Source organism: Tachypleus tridentatus, unplaced genomic scaffold (genome assembly GCF_004210375.1).
Source record: "Tachypleus tridentatus isolate NWPU-2018 unplaced genomic scaffold, ASM421037v1 Hic_cluster_2, whole genome shotgun sequence".
NCBI classification, from domain to species: Eukaryota; Metazoa; Arthropoda; class Merostomata; order Xiphosura; family Limulidae; genus Tachypleus; species Tachypleus tridentatus.
The window spans coordinates 53,623,611-53,634,197 of NW_027467782.1; positions in this window are offsets into that span (position 1 = coordinate 53,623,611).

Sequence of the window (10,587 nt, forward strand, 5' to 3'; positions counted from 1 at the left end):
TCTCGAAAAGTGGCAAATAATTTATTTATTAAAACAACAAACAATTTTTTGTTTTTACAATTAAAAGCCAGCATTTCGTATGGTTAAAAAAGAGGCGGGAACTAGCTAGTCCCACGAGCTTCTCTCTTCTATATTTACCAATGGGAGAACCTATCGTTCCCGCACGTTCCTCACGTCACGCAAATCTCAGCAGCGACAACGACGCCCTCTCTCTTGTTTCCAACTTATTACAGTTTACAAAGCATAAGAAAGAAAACGAAAATAACACTCATTAGCTGTGTACGTGAATAACATTAGACGGTGTTATGTATACACGTGTTAGTAGTGTACGTGAATAACATTAAACGGTGTTATGTATACACGTGTTAGTAGTGCACGTGAATAACATTAGACGGTGTTATGTATACACGTGTTAGTAGTGCACGTGAATAACATTAGACGGTGTTATGTATACACGTGTTAGTAGTGCACGAGAATAGCACTAGACGGTGTTATGTACACATTTCTATACTTAGAATTCAGCTTTAGAAATATAGAAACTATTTAAGGAAAACAGTCGCCATCATAACACCTATAAAAGCTGGCAGTAAAATAGTGGCACAGCGGTATGTCTACAGATATACGCTAGATACCGGCTTTCAATATCAGTGGTGGGCAAAACTTAGATAGCCCATTGTGAGAATACGACACTCATATATCCTGGCAAGTAAACAGTCAATATGAGGAGAACGCAGCACCTATTGAGTACGGTTATAAAACAGTAAAGACGAAGATAAAACAATACCTGTTGAGTACGGTAATAAAACAGTAAAGACGAGGATAAAACAATACCTGTTGAGTACGATTATAAAACAGTAAAGACGAGGATAAAACAGTACCTGTTGAAAACGGTAATAAAACAGTAAAGACGAGGATAAAACAGTAACTGTTGAGTACGGTAATAAAACAATACCTGTTGAATACGGTAATAAAACAGTAAAGACGAGGATAAAACAGTACCTGTTGAGTACTGTAATAAAACATTAAAGACGAGGATAATACAGTATCTGTTGAGGACGGTAATAAAACAGTAAAGACGAGGATAAAACAGTACCTATTGAGTACTGTAATAAAACAGTAAAGACGAGGATAAAACAGTACCTGTTGAGTACGGTAATAAAACGGTAAAGACGAGGATAAAACAGTACCTGTTGAGTACGGTAATAAAACAGTAAAGATTGCAGTTATGACGTTTAATAATCAAACAATGAATATAAAGTGAAAACAGCGACTATTATATGCTTACATTTCACTAAAGGTGCGAGTAACAGTATCTATTAAGTTTGATAATAAATGACTAAAGAAGAGAAGATAAAATCTGTACTTTGGTCTTAAGTACAATACGTTCTTTTTTTTTTGTTCCTCAGGTGTTATTTTTACGTTTCTGTGACTTCACAGTTTTTCAGTTTTATTTATAACACTGGTACAATCTGAGAGTTCAGTGGGTTAAAGTGTTGTTTAGTATAAATTTTGGTTACGTGCCTGTCGAATGTCAGAGAATGTATTCTGCAACAAATGGTTACATAATTAAGTAAATACATACGTAACAATAATTTGGCACGTTGCCAAGAAATATCAGGTAAATCTGGTCGGAACCATGAAAATCGACATGAATAACTTTAGAGCAAAGTGAAATATGAAACGTTTCGCCCCAGGATGAAATTACTAATCAGTTTGATAATATTAATTAGAGAACTTATAAAGTAGAAAACTCGGGTTAATAGGGATTTCTCATGATTTTATTGGGACATGGATGAACTGCCCTGTCATGAATAATAATTTTCCTTATTCTAAGCCTAACGTTCTGAAACAGTTACTTCACTATAAAACATTTTGTTTTTTGCATGTTTCAGTTCTAATAACTCACAGAAACCTATTTTCAATAATAATGTCTGTTTTTTCACAACATTAAACCAGATAAACCTGTTTTCATTAATAATATACCAGTTTCTTTACGTTTTTCTGTAAGAACTGACCCCAGTAGTGAAAATCGGCTTGTCTTTACGTGTTATATTTCAACCACTTATGATAATGTCATATTGGTATTTGTTGTTTAGACATTGGAAGGTTATTTTTACTTTGAATTTACTTGGGAGATATTTCAATGGTATCATGAATATGAAAATGGATGCTCCTATAACGCCTGTTTCTGAAGCTCCTACAGAATGAATTCTAAGCCTAAACAGTATCAGGAAGATATGTAACAAAGACCTGAAACAGTTCGTTTTCAAATGAATCGCCATAAAAAAATAAATATTTTTTCTTGGTGGAAGTCGTACTAAACAGATCAATGGTAAACCGTACATTGAGACAAATAAATGATACGAAACGATAGAAAACACAGTAACTCCGTACTAATGTGACATAATATTCTTAAGTTGCTTGTTACATAAAGGATTATCTGTGCTGTGCCCACCGAAACTCGAATTTTAACGTTAATATTGTTGATATAACACTATATTAGACCGATTCTTATTAGTATGACGTTAACGAGGAAAGAGTAAAACTCTGTGTTTAGTTGTTATTGGAAACGTTATGATCCTCTCATGTTTGTGTTTCTTAATCAAACGTTTTAATTCAGTATAATCTCAGGCCCGGCATGGCAAGGTGGGTTAAGGCGTTTGGCTCGTAATCTGAGGGTCGCGAGTTCGAATCCCCGTTGCACCAAACGTGCTCACCCTTTCAGCCGTGGGGGCGTTATAATGTTACGGTCAATCGCACTATTCGTTGGTAAGGAATAGCCCAAGAGTTGGCGGTGGGAGGTAATGACTAACTGCCTTTCCTCTAGTCTTACACTGCTAAATTAGGACGGCTAGCGCAGATAACTCTCGAGTAGCTTTGCGCGAAATTCAAAAACAAACAGTATAATCTCATATTCAGATTATATCATCACCTAATACTTGTATTTAACTTTTAGTCCACTAGAGGCTTGATTGAAGTTTGACTGAAGTCCTAGCCCCACGCGGAAGCAGAGTTATGCGTTGCTTTATCGAACGATAAATGAATTATTATACATGTTTTGTTTTCAATATGTAATCTAATGCTAAAATTTTTCCGTATAGATCAGTTTAGGAAAGGATATATATTTTCCTGCCTAGCTACGATCATAAATCATTCGATTCACGGTAACAACGTACACAGCAAAACCCGTGGACAGTAAGACCAATCACAGCTTCCATATCTGAGTACAAGAAGACTTTTTAATAACCCGTCTGTGGGCTGTCAGTAGGTTCTTAAAGTGTTTTTAGTGTTGAATTACTACCAGAAGAACACAGAGAAACGAGATAACACTGAGCTAAACCCATCTGTGGTCTGTCAGTAGTTTCTTAAACCGTGTCGGGTTGTGATTTACTACCAGAAGAAAACAGAGACGAAAGGCGGAAGACATCGTCCTCTACACTTGTGTCTTCACAACAGACAGTTGCCGTCCATTCTGCAAAGTTTCATCAGATTGGATACTGTTGTAATTTTTGTTAACGAAATGGAACACTAGAGTAATATGTAATAATACAGTACTTCTACTCGAAGTTATTCACTTATCATCTTTCCCAATTTAAGCAGACGACTCTCTTGGTAACATTACGAGATCTTCACCGAGTTAGCACGTGATTTCTCAGCTTAAAGCAAGTGACCTTTGAAAATGTGACTTTTCTATATCATAGAACGTCACGTTTTGAACTCAAGTTTGTTACTTCAGATATCTAACTGCGTGACTTATTAGAACCACGCTCGTGACTTTTCATGATATAAGTTTATGATTTCTGGGATCTCTTGGTTGGATTTCGTGTTGTTCGATGTTTCAAGAGTGTTCGTGAAAGTTCTAGAATATAACTGTCTATAGAATGAAACACAAAATATGATAAAACTATTACAATACTATCATGAAACAGTGTGAAAAGCTCTATACACGATCGAGGCATTATGGTTTAATAGTACTAAAACGTTGTAAAAGTACAGTACCATGGTTAAATAAGGTTTTGGCCCGGCATGGGCTGGTGGTTAAAGCACTTGATTTGTAATCCAACGGTCGCGGGTTCAATCCCCATCACAGCGAACATGCTCGTCTTTTCAGCCGTGGAGTCGTTATAATGTTACGGTCAATTCCACTATTCGTTGGTAAAAAGAGTAGTCCAAGAGTTGGCGGTGGGTGGTGATGACTAGCTGCTTTCCTTTTAATCTTACACTGTTAAATTAGGGACGGCTAACGCAGATAGCCCTCGAGTAGCTTTGCGCGAAATTCAAACCAAAGTAAGGTTTTAAAGACATACAAAAATCTATCTAAATTGCAGTATGAGGTTAAAGGGCATGTCTAATATTATTTATTGTTAATTTAATACTGCCATAAGACAATCTATTTCGTCTTATAAATTCATTATTTATTTATCAAGTACTTAGTACGATGGAAATTATATTTTGGTGGTCCTAAGTGCAGAAAGAGCTCTTTGTTCAAACTGGTGTGCGAAAGATATTTCTTAGTAGAGGAACGCTGCCATCTCGTGACAGGTTGAGAAAGCTGTAATAAAAGAAATAATATTGGAATATATATATTTTTAAAACCATTTAAAAACTCTATCACTTTCCAAGTTTGAAGAACAGACTCGAAGGTTCTAACTGTTTTTTTTAATAATGGTAATAGATTTAGAGACGTAAGTAAGAAATTTTGATTTCAATAGTTTATTTTGTGTTTAGGGTTGTTTTAGTTATCATTCGAAAATCCAATTAATTTATTTAATTGTAGGATAATTATGACAACATACATTTTATGTCTAGAATGTCGAATAGCCAGAAAAATTTATCTGTAACTAATTTACAAGAATTATGGTTGGTGTGCTTAAGAATAATCTCAAATGTGCTGAACAACAACTATGTTTGTTTCAATGTTTGTCACACAGTATTTCATCACAACTTGGCTGGTTCTTCTGCTAAAGCTTGTTGTTTGTCAGACAGTTATGTATGAAAACCTTGATGTTTGTCACACAGCTATCTGCATAAACCTGCCAGACAGCTATTTATGTAAACTTTGGTGTTTGCTAGACAGCCATTTAAATAAATTTTGGTGTTTGTCAGACAACTATTTATATAAACAGCAGTGTTTGTTAGCTATCTACGTATGTATAGTTCTCTATCTATATTTTGTTGTTTTTCAGACAGTTATCAATATGAACTTTGATGTTTGTCAGACAGATACTACCTATACTTTGGTGTTTGTCGGAACATTTGTAAGCCTAACAGAGTGATTCGATTCTCTTACTGCTTCTTTAATTTGTTTAGAATGTTAAATTAGTTTAACGACACGAACGAAGCTTGTATCTCTGCTGATAGCCTAGAAGGAAGGCAGCTAGGCAACAGCATGCACCGCCAACTCTTTGGCTACTCTTATAAAACAAGGGGAGCTCACCATCATCTTCCCACCAAGATCTCAAACTGAAGATTTTAAATAAGTAGGACTCGAACCACAAATTTTCGTATTCACAGTCCAGCATCACCGTCTTAGTTTTATTCATCTGTACGTCTTACGAAATGTTTATTTTTGAATTTCGCGCAAAGCTACACGAGGGCTATTTGTGCTAGCTGTCCCTAATTTCGCAGTGTAAGACGAGAGGGAAGGCAACTAGTCATCACCACCCACCGCCAATTCTTAGGCTACTCTTTTATCAACGAATAGTAGGATTTACCATCACATTATAAAGCTCCCACGGCTGAAAGGGCGAACATGTTTTGTGAGACAGAGCCCTCGTGTAGCTTTGCGCGAAATTCAAAACCAAACAATTTTTGATTTTCGACAAGTTGTAGTTAAGATGTATTTGAAAAACAAACCGTTATCTATTATTATAAGTATTTGGATAATTGTTTTGCTGTATTGGGTTTTATATTTTCGGTTTTAAAACCAGTTGTCAGACAAAGTCAACTATGACTCCACATACATGTTATGGAACTAGTACACAGTCAACGAGAGACTTCGTTTTGTTCTATCCGATGTATGTGGTTAGAGGCAACGCTGTTTTGGAAAAATCAGACAATTGAATATCGAACCGTAATTAATTGGTACAGGTATGTGCTTTATATGAATGCCTTTAAGGTTAACTGATGCAGGCTGTGTGCTTTACGTGTCTTTAGGGTTAAGTGGTACAGAGCACGTGGTTTCAAAACTGGTAGTATTTCTTACATTTCTGTTTATTGTTAACTTTATATAAAAAAAAAACACACACAATAAAATAAATAGCCCGCAGGGTATTTAAAATTGTTTATTTATTTCTTAAATTACACTTTATGTTTATAACTTTGGGTAGTTGACATTCGAACAACTGATATTTCAGCTGCTTAATGTTGTATCACGGCAAATATCGTTTCAAACTTCTTGTGTTTTATTGCTGTTTAAATTGTGCCATCTATCGGTAAAAAGAAATTATTGTTATTGTCTCCTACGTATTTAATCATATTTCGCTACACTAGATGGCATTACATTAATATAATACGCTATTAATCAATGTCAAATTGTAAGCATTCTCCGTTCGGTTACACTTGTCAGTAAAGTAGCGAGAAGCGAGGATTACCATTTTTATTTTCTTTAATAAAAACTCTTGTTTTGGACGGGAGTAAAAATAACGTTTACAAAATGAAGTGCATTTTAATGTATAGAGAAAGAACAAAATCCAGTGGTTTTTAATTAGATGAGACATATTGAATATTATCGTTCGTAGATCATGTAATAACTGTTCTTTGTTTTTCGTTTTAAGGGATTTAAATCTATAGCGATTCAATTACAAGCCGTATTTTTCGCGCCTCGTCAGTTTCTAAGCTATGAAATGTTCTATTTCAAGAAAAACAAACACTTCACACTTAGTCAAGCAGAATGTATAACTAAAGCGTAGTATAACTAAATAACAGTAAGGAACTAGTCTCTTTCATGATTGATGTACATCATCAGTTAACAGCGGAGACCTGCAGTTAAAGTTTCTTTGTTTAACAGTTAAGCTACATCAATAAACTATATCTGCTCTGCTCGCTAGGAGTATCGAAACCCGGTTTATAGTGTTGTAAGTTCACAAACAGTCACTGGGGGTCGTATACCAAAGTGAACAGCTATTTAAGTTGTAGAGTTAGAACGAAACTAATTTATAGCGTTACTGAAGAGTTCGAAACGGGTTAAATATTAAATAAGTGTCTTACCGAATACTAAACATTCTAGAGTTGAACATAATATTTTTATTCTGTTTAATGTATAAAAACAACACTTTAAAATAATTAGATATAAGGTATCCATGGTAAATTTATTTAATTTTATGAAATATCTTTTCTTTAAGACACGTGGAGTTTATTAAAATTCCCGGATCTGGACCAAAATAATTTCACATATTTTGTAAATTGAAAATATTCGCATACGTAGCTCTTGTCATAATACTTTAAGTTTATACCAAGTACTAAGTTTCTACATCAGCTACAACTACGTTTCTACATCAGCTACAACTACGTTTCTACATCAGCTACAACTAAGTTTTTACATCAGCTACAACTAAGTTTCTACATCAGCTACAACTAAGTTTCTACATCAGCTACAGCAAAGTTTCTACATCAGCTACAACTACGTTTCTACATCAGCTACAACTACGTTTCTACATCAGCTACAACTACGTTTCTATATAAGCTACAACTACGTTTCTACATCAGCTACAACTAAGTTTCTACATCAGCTACAACTAAGTTTCTACATCAGCTACAACTAAGTTTCTACATCAGCTACAACTACGTTTCTACATCAGCTACAACTACGTTTCTACATCAGCTACAACTACGTTTCTACATCAGCTACAACTACGTTTCTATATAAGCTACAACTACGTTTCTACATCAGCTACAACTACGTTTCTACATCAGCTACAACTACGTTTCTATATCAGCTACAACTACGTTTCTATATCAGCTACAACTACGTTTCTACATCAGCTACAACTAAGTTTCTACATCAGCTACAACTAAGTTTCTACATCAGCTACAACTACGTTTCTACATCAGCTACAACTACGTTTCTATATCAGCTACAACTACGTTTCTATATCAGCTACAACTACGTTTCTACATCAGCTACAACTACGTTTCTACATCACCTACAACTACGTTTCTACATCAGCTACAACTAAGTTTCTACATCAGCTACAACTAAGTTTCTACATCAGCTAGAACTACGTTTCTACATCAGCTACAACAAAGTTTCTATATAAGCTAAAACTACGTTTCTACATCAGCTACAACTACGTTTCTACATCAGCTACAACTAAGTTTCTACATCAGCTACAACTAAGTTTCTACATCAGCTACAACTAAGTTTCTACATCAGCTACAACTACGTTTCTACATCAGCTACAACTACGTTTCTACATCAGCTACAACAAAGTTTCTATATAAGCTACAACTACGTTTCTATATCAGCTACAACTACGTTTCTACATCAGCTACAACAAAGTTTCTATATCAGCTACAACTACGTTTCTATATCAGCTACAACTACGTTTCTACATCAGCTACAACTACGTTTCTACATCAGCTACAACTACGTTTCTACATCAGCTACAACTAAGTTTCTACATCAGCTACAGCTATTTTTCTACATCAGCTACAGCTAAGTTTCTACATCAGCTACAACTACGTTTCTACATCAGCTACAACTACGTTTCTACATCAGCTACAACTAAGTTTCTACATCAGCTAGAACTACGTTTCTACATCAGCTACAACAAAGTTTCTATATAAGCTAAAACTACGTTTCTACATCAGCTACAACTACGTTTCTACATCAGCTACAACTAAGTTTCTACATCAGCTACAACTACGTTTCTATATCAGCTACAACTACGTTTCTACATCAGCTACAACAAAGTTTCTATATAAGCTACAACTACGTTTCTATATCAGCTACAACTACGTTTCTACATCAGCTACAACAAAGTTTCTGTATAAGCTACAACTACGTTTCTATATCAGCTACAACTAAGTTTCTACATCAGCTACAGCTAAGTTTCTACATCAGCTACAGCTAAGTTTCTACATCAGCTACAACTACGTTTCTACATCAGCTACAACTAAGTTTCTACATCAGCTACAACTAAGTTTCTACATCAGCTACAGACCTACAGTAACGAGGATAACGTGACATTCCTTAAATAAATTTAAATTTTTATGATTAACCACAGAACTAATTAATGTCACAGCTGCTTTATATTTTCATGGTTACAACAACATACCACTCAATACAGCTAGTATCCTTTCGTAAAAATACCTTTATTACCTCTAGACTAATTATCACTGACTGGAAACAGCGCAATATCAATTGTGACTGTCAATAAACGCTGAGAAAACAGACACGCTTTCCATCAACAACACGCATGTAAAACTTTCATACATTTAAAACACAAACTGTTGACAGAATCTTTATAACTTGATCAACAACACGCATGTAAAACTTTAATACATTTAAAACACAAACTATTGACAGAATCTTTATAACTTGATCAACAACACGCATGTAAAACTTTCATACATTTAAAACACACAAACTATTGACAGAATCTTTATAACTTGATCAACAACACGCATGCAAAACTTTCATACATGTAAAATACACAAACTATTGACAGAATCTTTATAACTTGATCAACAACACGCATTTGAAACTTTAATACATTTAAAACACAAACTATTGACAGAATATTTATAACTTGATCAACATCACGTATGTAAAACTTTCATACATTTAAAACACAAACTGTTGACAGAATCTTTATAACTTGATCAACAACACGCATGTAAAACTTTAATACATTTAAAACACAAACTATTGACAGAATCTTTATAACTTGATCAACAACACGCATGTAAAACTTTCATACATTTAAATCACAAACAATTGACAGAATCTTTATAACTTGATCAACAACACGCATGTCAAACTTTCATACAGTTAAAACACAAACTGTTGACAGAATTCTTATAACTTGATCAACAACACGCATGTAAAACTTTCATACATGTAAAACACACAAACTATTGACAGAATATTTATAACTTGATAAACAACACGCATGTAAAACTTTCATACATTTAAAACACACAAACTATTGACAGAATTCTTATAACTTGATCAACAACACGCATGTAAAACTTTCATACATGTAAAACACACAAACTTTTGACAGAATATTTATAACTTGATCAACAACACGCATGTAAAACTTTCATACATGTAAAATACACAAACTATTGACAGAATCTTTATAACTTGATCAACAACACGCATTTGAAACTTTAATACATTTAAAACACAAACTATTGACAGAATATTTATAACTTGATCAACAACACGCATGTAAAACCTTCATACATTTAAAACACACAAACTATTGACAGAATCTTTATAACTTGATCAACAACACGCATGCAAAACTTTCATACATTTAAAACACAAACAATTGACAGAATCTTTATAACTTGATCAACAACACGCATGTAAAACTTTAATACATTTAAAACACAAACTATTGACAGAATCTTTAT